The following is a 13,629-nucleotide window of genomic DNA, read 5'->3' on the forward strand; positions in this document are numbered from 1 at the left end:
CATATTAATGTGTTGAAACTAGCATGAAGTGTTAGATCCACAGAGTTTTACATTTCCTTTTTCAAACGTAGTCAGTTTCTGATTAAGTGTAATTTGAACCAGATTTACCTTACACTGGGTAATTTTACAAGGTATGTGGATACCATTTCTGTGTGATCCATTTTCCTCTTGGGTAAAACAGTTTTAAAATGATATATATCTAGTGGGAAAGTTGGAGAAAGAAATGAGTTAATATACAAAAGCCACATAGGTTTGTGCTTGACAACAGTAAGGGCTAAGTATTTGTTAGATGTGGCCATTTTACAACTCATCTATAGTATTTAGATTATAGACAGAGAAATTCCATGAATTATTTCTTCAACTTATTGGTTCTGAAAATACAAATTTCTGAGGATAAAACTAGCTAAACATTAATAAATTTGTTTTTCAGTAGTTCTCACAGAGGGCAAAAAATGTACTTGTCTCAGTAAAAATGCATAGAAATGTAAATATTAACCATAGTTCTGCTCCTTCATACCCTTAAATTACACACGCACACACATACACACACTCTTTTAAGGTGGAATAAGTTTATAGAGAAGATGGCTATTAAGGTTAGTAGTAATTTTTCTTTTTTACCCCACATGCAGATATCTTGGACCTGAAATCATATGTCTGTTAAAACCCAAGTATCAGTTCAGTTCAGTCACTCGGTCGTTTCTGACTCTGTTACCCTATGGATGCCAGGCTTCCCTGTCCACCACCAACTCATGGAGCTTCTTTTTAAATCCAAGTATAAAAGTCATCTGGGCTTCCCTGATAGCTCAGTTGGTAAAGAATCCACCTGCAATGCAGGAGACCTGGGTTTGATCCCTGGGTTGGGAAGATCCCCTGGGAAAGGGAAAGGCTACCCTCTCCAAAATTCTCGCTTGAGAATTCCATGAACTGTATAGTCCACGGGGTCACAAACAGTTGGACATGACTGAGTGGCTTTCACTGTAATAAAATCATCTATTATGCTTGTTGAAAATGTTTCCTATTTATATAGCAAAATGTATTATTCTCAGGGTAACCTTCTCAGTTCAGTTCAGCCTCAGTCGTGAGGGAATCTTTGTGACTCCATGGATTGTAGCACACCAGACTTCCCTGTCAACCAACTCCCAAACTCATGTCCATTGTATCAGTGATGTCATCTAACCAGCTTATGCTCTGTAGTCCCCTTCTCCTCCTGCCTTCAATCTTTCCCAGTATCAGGGTCTTTTCCAGTGAGTCAGTTCTTCGCATCAGGTGGCCAAAATATTGGAGCTTCAGCTTCAGCATCAGTCCTTTCAATGAATATTCAGGACTGATTTCCTTTAGAATGGATTGGTTTGATCCCCTTATAGTCCAAGAGACTCTCAAAAGTCTTCTCCAACACCACAGTTCCTTCTAGGAGATAGGTTTATACAAACCATTCTGATTATTTTAACTTGCAATTCATGTATATTACTTGGACAGGGAGGTCTAACAGATAGAATTGTCTATAGTATTAGGTTGGCCTAAAAGCTTAGTCAGGTTTTTCCATAATTCTTGCCTCTTTTCTATTTTAGTTACTCTTTCTCTCTGTATATATATTTTCCCCAAACAAGGAGCTATCTCTAATTTATCCATAATCACTGTCTTGGCTTTAAAAATTTTAGTAAATACATTTTATTGGACTAAATTTAGAGAAATACAAGCACCCAATTCACAAGTCAGATACATCACTTTGCTAAATTAAACTTGCTCTTATAGTCTGCCAGGGCTCAGTACCATTCATTCTAATTCTACCCTTAGGGTTTATTTGTTTAGGTATGTGTGTTAAATGTCTGGTCTTGATTAAAGCTTTTCTAAAGGCTGTAATCCAGCCACTTTTTCTGCATAAGCATTTCTTACTGAAAACCCTAACCTGGAGGATACGTTTAAAATCCGATTTCTTTGGCCTATAAGAAAGCTCCAGGCAGTGAATTCTTACAAATCAGATATTTTTCTATGTGATAGACTCAGTTTATGCTAGAATGTTCTTCTTAAATACTTTCCTTTAGTTAAATTATTACCAACACGCATCCTTTTCTGAATTCTGACATTAAATTAGTTAGTGAATTAGTCAGCTTCTCCTAATTTCTTACCATTTTATTTGTGTTTTAGATAAATATATCCTCAGGGAAATCAGAGACTAACATACTAATCATTAATATTGATTGATTGCTTTTAACATTGTAGCCTTATGAGAAATGCATGGTATTTTCATAAAAATATTTTTATAAAATATCTTAATTTTTGACAAATTTGGCATCTGCTCTGAATACTGGATTTGCTCATAGACTAAGTAGAGAGAGGACTTTTGTTTATATATAAAAACATGAAATTTTGATCTTATAAGCACCATAGTCCAAAATCATCTGAATCAAGACTAGAATGAAAATCAAGACAAGACAGTATAACAGAATCAGCATATGGCTCTAAGCTTGGTTCAGAAGTACTGAAGCTTTCTTTTTCCTATTCTCACCAGTGCATGGCCATTAATAGAGCATTTGTTGTTCCTATACTTGCATTTGTTTATATAGCTTTTTATTTGTTTATGACTCTGCTTTTGCATGCTTAGTTTGTCTACACAATGATACAGTGAACTTCCTGAGTCCTCTAAGCTGTTTTAATAGGAGTACATGCAAATTATGCTGTATGCAGTACTTGATACAGAATGCACATTCATTACTATTGCTCGCTGTCTACCTGGGAAATGAAAATATACTCTAAAATCCGTCAGCAGACGTGTCTCCCTAAAAGGAGTGTTCCATCCTTATCTTGCATTCTTGTCTTTTCAGAAATCAGAATTTGACTTCCTATTACCATACAGCAATTTTTACTACAATATCACTTGAGACATTTTATAAAGATACTCCCTAATGTAAAGAATGGGAATAGAGAGGCTAATCAAACCTGCTGCTGCTGCTGCTAAGTCACTTCAGTCGTGTCCGACTCTGTGCGACCCCATAGACGGCAGCACACCAGCCTCCCCTGTCCCTGGGATTCTCCAGGCAAGAACACTGGAGTGGGTTGCCATTTGCTTCTCCAATGCATGAAAGTGAAAAGTGAAAGTGAAGTCGCTCAGTCGTGTCCAACTCTTAGCGACCCCATGGACTGCAGCCTACCAGGCTCCTCCGTCCATGGGATTTTCCAGGCAGGAGTACTGGAGAGGGGTGCCATTGCCTTCTCCGAATCAAACCTAGCTAAATTCAATCCAATAAGAAATTGTTAAAATATCTCCCAAATAGAATTATGGCACATGAGTAAATATCCAACTAAAGAAAACAAGAACTTTGACCTGGAGATGTTTAAGATGCCTTTGGTATGATAAAACCAGATATGAGGAATATTTTCCTATAAACAGGAATATGTAATATCATGTACAATAAATCTCAAAGTAGCTATATTGTTGGGGGAAAGGATTATTTTCCATGTTTTAACTAAACATTGACCAGTTCAACATATTGACACTGTGTTAAATTTCAAATTCTATTTAATAGAGTTGTGAGCATTAAAAGTGACTTCTGATTTCAAGAGGAGTCATTTTTCTATACATTGTTTTGCCATTAGTCTCTATCATATGAATTCAATTACCAAGTTTCTAGAGGAAAGTTGTTTCACACTCTTAGCTGATCACATTTTCTTGGCCAGGGTATTTCCATATTAGATTATAGAGCCGTGGTCCTCAAACTTTAGCAGGTACCATCATTACCTCCAGGGCCTGTTAAATCTCAGGTTACAGGGGTCTGACCCCAGTTTTTCTGATTGAGTAGGTCTAGGTTGGAACCCAAGAATGTATATGTTAAGCAATGTGTTGAATTTGTGAGTGGTGATGACGCTCCTGTTTTGGGGCCACATTGCTATAAAGAACATAATGTTGAGAAGTATCAGTAACATATAGAAGTCTTGCCTCTGTCTTTGAACTTTAGTTTCTCAGCCAGTACATGAGGATTATAAAACTTGCCTCAAAGTGCTATTGTAGGGATTCTATACAAACCAACTTGTATGACAAAACTTGACATTGTATTAAAAACCAAAGACATCACTTTGCCAACAAAGCTCCATATAGTCAAAGCTATGGTTTTTCCAGTAGTCATGTATGGATTTGCAAATTGGACCGTAAAGGAGGCTGAGTGCCAAAGAATTGATGCTTTCAAACTACGCTGCTGGAGAAGACTCTTGAGAGAAGGGACGCTCCCTCTCCAAGGGAGGACAGCAAGGAGATCAAACCAGGCAGTACTAAAGGAAATTAACTCTGAATATTCATTGGAAGGACTAATGTTGAAGCTGAAGCTCTAATACTTTGGCCATCTGATGCAAAGGGCCAACTCATTGGAAAAGACCCTGATGTTGGGAAAGACTAAGGGCAGGAGAACAAGGGGGAAATAGAGGATAAGAAGGTTGGATGGCATCACCAACTCAATGGGCATGAGTCTAAGAAAACTCTGGGAGATAGTGAAGGCACAGAGAGATCTGGCATGCTGCAGTCCAGGGGGTCACAGAAAGTTAGACATGACTTAATGACTGAAGAACAATGATATGTATAAAGTATTTTCATAGTATAAGGAATCACTGCATATAGTTTAGATATTATTGCTATCATTCTTATTACTACCTGAGCAAACCATGATTGATGAGCTGTAACAATCCCTGAATTAGTCCTAGAAATATAACCAAAACAGAATTACTCCTTTAAGGTATTCATTTCGGGAGGATGGACATGTGAACATAAAATCTAACAAGTATAGTAATAAAATTATGAACTGGCTAGTTTTTATACAAAACAAGAAGCAGAATCAAGCCCTACTTTGTGGTAGAGGTAAAGACAAGTGTTTATTGATGCATATTGGTACTCAGTAAATGTTTGTTAAATAAATAAGTGAATCTTAAGGGATGAATGGAATTCACCATACGGTTTGTGGGTAAAAGTAGGTGGTATAGCATTCTAAAGAAAGGAACTGTGTCTTTATGGAGAGTAAAAAGAATTTGATTGTTTGAAGGAACTGAAATTTTCTGTGTGGTACAGACATGAGAGGTAAATGGGAAGATAGGGAACAGTTAAATCATGGATATTTTATTCCAGATTAAGGAGTTTGAAGTTGATTCTGTAGGCAGTGATGAGACATTTTCTGCCATATGCTTTGAACAGTGGAATGAACAAGCATAATTTTCTTCTAACTGTTTTTCCTCCCCATAAGTCTGACTCAGAAATCCTTTGGTGCCTCTGGGCAGCTCTGTATGCAAAACTGCAGGGAGTTTCACTGTAGCTTTTAATCTTCTGTGCAGTTTTGAAATCTGAATATCTGCCATTTAGTATAGGGGGAAAAATGTGTATTGCTTTCCTAAATCTGTCAGCATCCTGAGAATTTATATAAACTTTCCATTCCATGTATAAGTTTAGTAAATTGTAATTTGAGCAGTTGTCATCATAAAATCTTAAGATTTTCTTTTCCAGCCAACTAGCTTTTTCATGAATGTGTTAGACAGAATTCTATGAGAACCCTCAGTGACCCACATTTTTGTATAATCTTTTCCCCCGGAGTATAGAAAGAACTTGTGAATACATGTGATATCACTGCCTTGATCATGTCACCTTACATGGCAAAAGGGATTTTACAGATATAATTATGGGTCCTTTTTGAGTTCATCAAAGGGAGATTATCAAGGGAAGCCCAACATAATGAGGTAAGGCCTTTATAAAAGGATGAAGAATCAGACATTCTCCTCCCGGCCTAGAAGACCTCAAATAGTTACGTGTGAACTGACTGTAGGGGCCATGTGACAAAGAACTGTGGGTGACCTCTGGGAGCTGAAAATTGTTCCTGAATGACAGATGGTAAGAAAATGGAGACCTTGGACATACAGCATCAAGGAAGTAAATTTGCCAACAATCAGTAAGTTTGTAGAGGATTTGAAACTTAGATGGGAATCACAGCCTCAGCCAAAACCATGATTTCAACCTGGTGACACTGGGAAGAGGATCACATTAAGTTCTATCTGGACTCATCATCCATAAATATTGTGAGATAATAATATTGTTTTATGACACTAAACTCGTCATAATTTATTATGCATCAATAACAGGAAGCTGATATCTATCTAGAAAGGCAGAATGATTTCTCATAGTCATATATTTGACAAAGACTGAGCTTGAGTATTCTGATTCTAAGACCCAGTACTTGAGTCTGGGAAGAAAGTGGAAGGCTAGAATATTTAAGAGACATTTCAAGTATGAACAAATATGGCCCTGAAATAATGGATGACATGGAATTTTTTTAAATGGATGGATTTAAGAGAGAAGACAAATTTCAGGTGAACTTGGTGAATGAATCTGGGAGATGAAGCAAGGATCAGAGACAACAAAATTTGGGTGCCTGAGTGACTTTGTTAGTGAACATGTGGAAATAAGGCATTAGGAGAAATTACTTCAGAAATAAATGATAATATGTTTATAATTTGAGGTTGAAATAACTATATAAAATCTAAAGCTTAAGCTTATTTTTTTAATTTTATTTAATTTTTAAACTTTACATAATTGTATTAGTTTTGCCAAATATCAAAATGAATCCACCACAGGTATACATGTGTTCCCCATCCTGAAGCCTCCTCCCTCCTCCCTCCCCATACCATCCCTCTGGGTCGTCCCAGTGCACTAGCCCCAAGCATCCAGTATCGTGCATCGAACCTGGACTGGCATCTCGTTTCATACATGATATTTTACATGTTTCAATGCCATTCCTAGGCTTTTGGAGTTAGGTAATTTATTATTAAGAAGGGAATTTTTACAATACAAAGGTCTACCATCTCCTAATACAGGACATTTTTAGCTTTAGCCTTTTTAAATAATCACCCTTTGCCTGTGCAGCACATTCCCAACAAAAACCCGCTCAGGTCATTCTGACGCTGAGAATACTGCTATGCTGTAACCTGCATATCCATCAAAGTTTAACTTTGTGAGGAGTCAATGAAGCTTGTCAGTTCCTGATAGTATTGCCTGCATTCTGTAAGTGTTATTTTACTTATTAAACATTTGTTTCAAATGTTGGACCACCAAGTTTAAGCTGATTTCAGCTGTGTTTCCCTGTGTGAACAGGAATTTTGATGTACACTTTAAATGTTAATCACAAATAATGTCACAGCTCATTTTCAAGTTGGCTACATATAGTGTAATTGTACTATAAACTACTAAGTAAATAATTTTTCAGCATTTGGAAACGTGAGTGAATTTCTGAAAGCTGTGTTTTTCAAAAGGTAGCCTCAAAACAACTTAGAATTAGAATCACCTGAGGTACAGTTAGAAAAATGCAGGTTCTTGGTCTCAATGAAGACCTTTAAAATCAGAATTCCTGTTGTCAAGCCCAGAAGTGCTAATAGTTATGAAGTACCTCTGGCTCAGTTGGTAAAGAATCCGCCTGCAATGAGGGAAACCTGGGTTCAATCCCCTGAGTTGGGAAGATCCCCTGGAGAAGAGAAAGGCTATCCACTCCAGTATTCCAGCCTGGAGAATTCCATGGACTATCCATGGGGTCGCAAAGAGTCGGGCATGACTGAATGACTTTCACTTCACTTCACTTCACTTCTATTGATCCTTAGGCTCACTATAGTTTAAGAATGCATAAGATTAGAAACCGGCTGGCCAAACATTAATCGATAGTTAAAGAAAGAAAGAGAGGAGACCTAATCCATAAATTTAGAAAATGATTTGATATTCTGTGTTCTTTATGGATCTATTCTTAGAAGGAGATTCTCTAAAACTAAATCAAAAATTTACTTTAGTGCTTCAACATTCCCGAGAATAACTGTAAAAGTTCCATTAGCCAACATCTTAGCAATATTCTTTGGCTGGATGATTTTTAAAATTTGTGTTTCTTGCTTTGAACTCTGTGGAGTCTACTTTGAGAAATGGTAGGCTATATATTTAATTTACTCCAGTACTCTTGCCTGGAAAATCCCATGGATGGAGGAGCCTGGCAGGCTGCAGTCCATGGGGTCGCTACAGTCAGACATCACTGAGCGACTTCACTTTCACTTTTCACTTTCATGAATTGGAGAAGGAAATGGCAACCCACTCCAGTGTTCTTGGCTGGAGAATCCCAGGGACGGACAAGCCTGGTGGGCTGCCGTCTATGGGGTCGCACAGAGTCGGACACGACTGAAGTGACTTAGCATATTTAATTTAAATACTCTGGTATTGTAAAACTAGTTTTGGCCTAATGCTTCATTTAATGTCAGTTGCACAAAACCTTAATTTAAATGAGTGAAATATTAACATATTATACAGAGATTGTGAATTCCCTGGAGCTAAACACAAAAGAAAATAAAAGGGAGATACCTGTGTCCCGAGTTTAAAACTCCTCTATCATGCCGGATATGGATTAACTAAAAGTGTTGTCATTTAAATTTATGGTGTACACCATTCAGTTCAGTTCCTTTCAGTTGCTCAGTTGTGTCCAGCTCTTTGCGACCCCATGGACTGCAGCATGCCAGGCGAGGTCCCTGTCCATCACCAACTCCCAGAGCTTGCTCAAACTCATGTCCATCAAGTCTGTGATGCCATCCAACCATCTTATCTTCTGTTGTCCCCTTCTCCTCCTGCCTTCAATCTTTCCCAGCATCAGGGCCTTTCCCAGAGAGTCAGCTCTTTGCATCAGGTGGCCAAAGTATTGGAACTTCAGCTTCAGCATCAGGCCTTCCAATGAATATGCAAGGTTGATTTCCTTTAGGATTGATTGGTTTGATCTCCCTGCTGTTCATGGGACTCTCATTGTCTACTCCAACACCACAATTCAAAAACATCAATTCTTTGGTTCTCAGCTTTCTTTATAGTCCAACTCTCACATCCATATGTGACTACTGGAAAAACCATAGCCTTGACTAGATGGACCTTTGTCAGCACAGTAATATCTCTGCTTTTTAATATGCTGTCTAGGTTGGTCATAACTTTTCTTCCAAGGAGCAAGCATCTTTTAATTTCATGGCTGCAGTCACCACCTGCAGTGATTTTGGAGCCCAAGAAAATAAAGTCTGTCACTGTTTCCATAGATCAATTAATTTTTGAGTTTTGTTTGTTTGTTTAAATTTACCACTTTGAAAGTGTCCTTACCATTTAAATCTGGGTCATTCTGGACCCCATATTAAATCAGAAAAAGAAATAGCATTTGTAATACCTGTAAGTGAGGCATGTGTGTGTACATACAATTTGGGGTTTTCTAAATGCTGTTGAATATATTAGCTCAAGATTCTCTCAAGATACAATGAGAAACATAAGACATCTTTACGGAAAGAGATAAAACAGTTGTTTCATCTAAGTGTGAATGGCTAATGAAAGCAAATGATAACCAACAATCTTTGAGAAAATTTTCCTTTATAAAGTTTCTTGCTTTTTAAAAGCAACTATTGAGACATAATTGACAAAAAGCAATCCACACATATTTTAAGTGTACATTTTAGTATATTTTCCCCATGATCAAGATAGTGAACACATTCCTCATCTACAAAAGTTTGTTCATACACATTAATAATTCCTTCCTGCTGATCTTCTTTGTCCACCATTCCCCCCCACCTCATCTCACTTCCAGGAAACCACTCTTCTACTTTATGCGATTATAGATTACGTTCTCTAGAATTTTATATAAATCAAGTCATACAGTATACCCTCTTCTTTGATTTATTTCTCTCAGGATAAATATTCTGAGATTCATCCATATTGCACATAAAAAAGCTTTTGTGTGTAACTGATAGGTATTCTATTGTATGCATCTGTATTACAGTTTGTTTATCCGTTTATCTGGTATAGACATTTAGGTTGTTTACAATTTGGGGCCATTGCAATAAAGCTGCTATGAACATTTAGATTTAAGTATTTGTATATAGTTCTACTTTTACTTCTCTTGGGTAAAATTCTAGGAGTAGAATGGCTGTGTCATACAGTAGACACATGTTTAATTTTTAAAGGCATTTCCAAACTATTTTTCAAAGTGGTTGTACTACTTCATGAAGTTCAAATTCTAAGTTGTATTATTTTTTTTTTTTTACTTTTATGAATCATGCTTTGGTATTATATGTAAGATGTTTTTGCCTAATCCAAGATCAGAAAGGATTATTTCCATAAATTTTATATTTTTAGGTTTTATATGTAATTTGAGAGCTTTTACATTTTCAATGCCCTTGTCTTTTACTTCTCTCAGCTATATTATTTCTAGGTCAGTTTCAAGAGATTGACTGATCTCATTATAGATAATATTTTCCTGCTTCTTTGAATGCAGATTTGTTTCTGACTGGATTAGGGACATTGAAATGTTCACCTTTCTGGTACTGAATATTCTTCTAATTCTATAAGAATTCTTAAGTTTTGTTCTGGTTAAGTAACTTAGAAGGAATTTAATGCTTTCAGAAGTGAATGTGTTAGTTGCTCAGTCATATCCCCCTCTTCGTAACCTGCTAGCCTGCTAGGCTCCTCTGTCCATGGAATTCTCCAAGCAAAAATACTAGAGTGGGTACCCATTCCCTTCTCCAAGGGATCTTCCTGACCCAGGGATAGAACCCAGGTCTCCTGCATTGCAGGTGAGTTCTTTACTGTCTGAACCACCAGGGAAGCCCTTTCAGAGGATCCTTTAAATTTCTTAGGAGGGACAGAGCAGCTTTTATTGTAGTAATTACTTAAATCCCATTGTTGTTGTTCAATTGCTAAGTTGTGTCTAACTCTTTGTGACCCCAAGCACCGCAGCACACCAAGATACCCTGTTTTTCACTATTTCCTGGAGTTTGTGCAAACTCACATCCATTGAGTTGATGATGCCATCCAACCATTTCATCCTCTGTCACCCCTTTCTCCTCATGCCTTCAATCTTTCCCAGCATCAGAGTCTTTTCCAATGCGTTGGCACTTCACATTACGTGGCCAAAGTACTGGAGCTCCAGCATAATTTCTTCCAAAAATCTTCTGAGTGCTCCAGGTACGAAGTTTTTTTTTTTTTTTTTTTTTTTAATCATGTTAGTTAGAACAGGCAATATTTCTCTGTCCTTTGTAACCATCATGTACCATTTCCTCTAATTTTTTCTGATAGTTCTTGTCCTACCTTCAAATGCTTTCCTCACACAGATACACTGATCAATAATTACTTTGCCAAATACTGTGAGGGACACAGCAGACATCTGGAGTCATCTCTTCATGTAGCTCTTTCCTTTTGGATATTCTGTCCTGTAAATTCTTAGAGGCTTCCCAAGGAGTGACAACCCACTCTGGTTGTCTTGCCTGGAAAATCCCATGGACAGAGGAGCCTGCTAAATTACAACCCATGGGGTCACAAAAAGTCAGACATGACTGAGTGAGTGAGCACACAACCCTGTAACCTTTAGCCCTCTGGGCTTCTTAGACACCCAGCTCTATCAGTATAACTCAGGGAGGCTGCCAGGTTATACATAGTTTTCCCTCCACACTTCATTGCCTAGAAAATCTCTCAAGGCATTAAGCAGAGACAAATTTTAAGGTTCATTTCATTTGTTTTCCATCTTCCTGGGGTAACAGTCCATTATTATGATGTTCAATATCTTGGAAACTTGTTTTTTCCAGGTAAGAAGTAAATCCAGCCTTGTTACTCTGCTAGGCTGAAAGGAAATGTTATTTTACCTATGTTTTTGAAATGTAGAGAAATAATACTTTTATTTAAATGGTGTTTTAATTTTGTTTGATTGCTTATTTATTTTAAGATTATACAGTATAATAACTTTAAGAGGATGAACATGATTAAGTGTAAAAATTTATTCATACTCACATTGGAAAAATAGTTTAGATTAATAATTCTGTGAGTTTTAATGTCAGAAGTTATTTTAAATAAAATAGCAACAGAAATTCAGTGCTGGTATATGTTGTTCTGGGAATGGAAAGAGAAGTTCCAGTGTGTATATAATGATATCTTTGACTGGATTTCACTTATTGTTAAGAAGGAGAATTATATCAATATAAAAAACTGTTTTATTGCTTATTAATCCTTTTAGTCACTATTTTTAACTTGTGTTAAAGAAAGTGCAACTCTCACTCATCAATGAATTATCAGCCAACAAGCAATGTTGAGATACTATAATAACATAAATATTCAGATCTACTAACTTTTTAGCTCACATCTGCTATTGGAGAGACTTAATCACTGTTCACAATCTCCTCAGGTTCTTCTTAAAAGATACTTTATGATTTCTTCATGTGCTAAGAAAGATGCCTCTCCCATTCAAGAGCTTTAGATTTTTCATGAAAATGCAGTTTCTTATGATTTCTGTGCCATATAAGGAGAGATGGTCTCATTACCATCAGCTTTAGCAAATGATCTTCTGGGGACCCAGGAAGATATTTTATGAAATTTATGAATCAAATCTTTCTAAAAATGATTATTTAATTCTTTGATCAGACAGCATACAAAAGCACACACATCATTTTGCTGGCAAAGGTCAATATAGTCAAAGCTATGATTTTTCCAATAGTCATGCATAGATGTGATAGTTGGACCATAAAGAAGGCTGAGCACTGAAGAATCAATGCTTTCAAACTGTGGTGCTGGAGAAGCTCTTGAGAGTCCCTTGGACAGCAAGGAAATCAAACCAGTCAATCCTAAAGAAAATCAACCATGTATATTCATTGGAAGGCCTGATGCTGAAGTTGAAGTTCCAATACTTTGGCCACCTGATGCAAAGAGCTATCTCATTGGAAACGATTCTGATTCCAGGAAAGATTGAGGGCAGGGGGACAAGGGAGCAACAGTGGATGAGATGGTTGGATGGCATCATTGACTCAATGAACATCAGTCTGAGCAAACTCCAGGGAATATGAAGGACAGGGAAGTCTGGCATGCTGCAGTCCATGGGCTCACAAAGAGTTGGACGCAACTGAGTACCAAACAACAAAGAATAATGGACATTCTCGAGTGTGAGTCAAATGGGCCTTAGGAAGCATTAATACCAACGCTAGTGAAGGGGACAGAATTCCAGCTGAGCTATTTAAAATCCTAAAAGATGATACAGTTAAAGTGCTGCACTCAATATGTCAGCAAATTTGGAAAAATTCATTTCAATCCCAAAGAATACTCAAACTACCATATAGTTGCGCTCATTTCACAAGCTAGTAAGGTAATGGTCAAAATCCTTCAAGCTAGGTTTCAACAGTACGTGAAATGAGAACTTCGAGATGTATAAGGTAGATTTAGAAAAGGCAGAGGAACCAGATATTTAATTGCCAACATCCAATGGATCATGGAGAAAGCAAGGAAGTTCCAGAAAAATATCTACTTCTACTTCATTGACTAAGCTAATGCCTTTGACTGTGTGGATCACAACCAACTGAAAAATTCTCAGAGATAGTAATACCAGACCACCTTATCTTTCTCCTGAAAAACCTGTATGCAGGTCAAGAAGCAACAGAACCGCACATTGAACAACTGAAAGGAGTACGGCAAGGTTGTACATTGCCATCCTGCTTATTTAATTTATATGCAGAGTTCATTATGTGAAATGCCAGGCTGGATGAATTGCAAATAAAAATCAAGATTGCTGGGAGAAACACCAACAAACTCAGATATGCAGATGATATCACTCTAATGGCAGAAAGTGAAGAGGAACT

At 37.2% G+C, this 13,629-nt stretch overlaps 1 protein-coding gene across 2 annotated transcripts in view; it reads left to right on the forward strand.

Annotated features, from left to right (window-relative positions):
- CADM2 (cell adhesion molecule 2) overlaps window positions 1–13,629 on the forward strand; it is a 1,271,679-nt gene that overhangs the window by 1,082,610 nt on the left and 175,440 nt on the right. The window lies entirely within an intron of this gene.

The sequence above is a fragment of the Bos mutus genome, chromosome 1, assembly GCF_027580195.1.
Source record: "Bos mutus isolate GX-2022 chromosome 1, NWIPB_WYAK_1.1, whole genome shotgun sequence".
NCBI classification, from domain to species: Eukaryota; Metazoa; Chordata; class Mammalia; order Artiodactyla; family Bovidae; genus Bos; species Bos mutus.